Below are 1,173 nucleotides of genomic sequence, written 5' to 3'. Positions count from 1 at the left end.
GACTTTTTAAAGAGACCCACAAGTAGTTTCTCAAATTACTTTAATTACAGAGTAACCTGCACTTGGCATTATAAGCAACTTTCTAAGCATCTTATATTATAAATTAGCCTGTAAGTAGATTAATTACAGAGTAACCTGCCATTAGCATTATCCGCATCTTTCTAATGCAATTCAATTAGAGTAGCCTACAAGTAGATTCCTAAATTATCTTAATTATAGAGTAACCTACAATTGACATTATAAGCAACTTAATTACAGAGTAGCTTGCAATTAACATTATAAGAAACTTTCTAAATCAATTTTATGAAAAAGTAACATGCAAACTACTTATTGACATTGTAATCCACTTTCTAAAGTAGATTAATTACAGAGTATCGTGCAAGTATGTTTATGAACAGCTTATTTTACCGTAGCTTTACAAACAACTTAATTACAAAGTATCCTGCAACTAGTCGATAAACTACTTAATTGCAAAATATCCTAGTATACTAGCTCTGTAATCGACCAAATTTCTAAAATAATTTATCAAACAAGTTATAAATATCTCTAAAAATAACTATTATTTCGTAAATAAAAAATTAAACCAATATACAAGGTACATCAATTATATACTAGACTCTATATATACACATTATATCTTTTTGAAAGATGAACACAAAATTGGACCAATTATTATTGTGATAGACCAAATATAAGTTGAGAAGCAAAGCCCATGTACATATTAAATAGCTGATTCAAAACTTAACAAAAAAAATAAAGAGTAGAGTATCAATACTCTGTTTTTGTATCTATATAAAGCATTGGAAAAGGTGGGGTTCTTTTGCTCTCTAGTTTGTGCTTCGGGATACTCATATTGCTAACCCTAATTCTCACTGATTTGTCATGGGTTCAAGAAGGAATGATTTTCGCGATGAGGCTAGCCCAGGATATCATTTTCTTACCTGTTTTATGAACTTTTGTTCTTGAATTTTATTGAATTGTATGTCTGATATTTTTTACTTTTGGGGGATTTTTTTTTGTTGTTGTTGTTTTTAGAAGTTGGGATGTAGGTATATGTTTTTCCCTATCATTTGAGGGTTTTTTTTTCAATTTGGGATTTAAGGTGTGCTTTTTTACGACAATTAAAGCATTTTTTTTGCTATTCTTAGAACTTGTGATTAGGGATGTAGTGGG

At 29.4% G+C, this 1,173-nt stretch overlaps 1 pseudogene; it reads left to right on the top strand.

Annotated features, from left to right (window-relative positions):
- Nucleotides 1-882: 882 nt before the first annotated feature.
- LOC107006191 overlaps nt 883-1,173 on the top strand; it is a 6,675-nt pseudogene continuing 6,384 nt past the window's right edge.

The sequence above is a fragment of the Solanum pennellii genome, chromosome 12 (genome assembly GCF_001406875.1).
Source record: "Solanum pennellii chromosome 12, SPENNV200".
Lineage (NCBI taxonomy): Eukaryota > Viridiplantae > Streptophyta > Magnoliopsida > Solanales > Solanaceae > Solanum > Solanum pennellii.
Note: the sequence above shows the minus strand (reverse complement) of the source record. Positions and strands in the feature narration are given on the sequence as shown.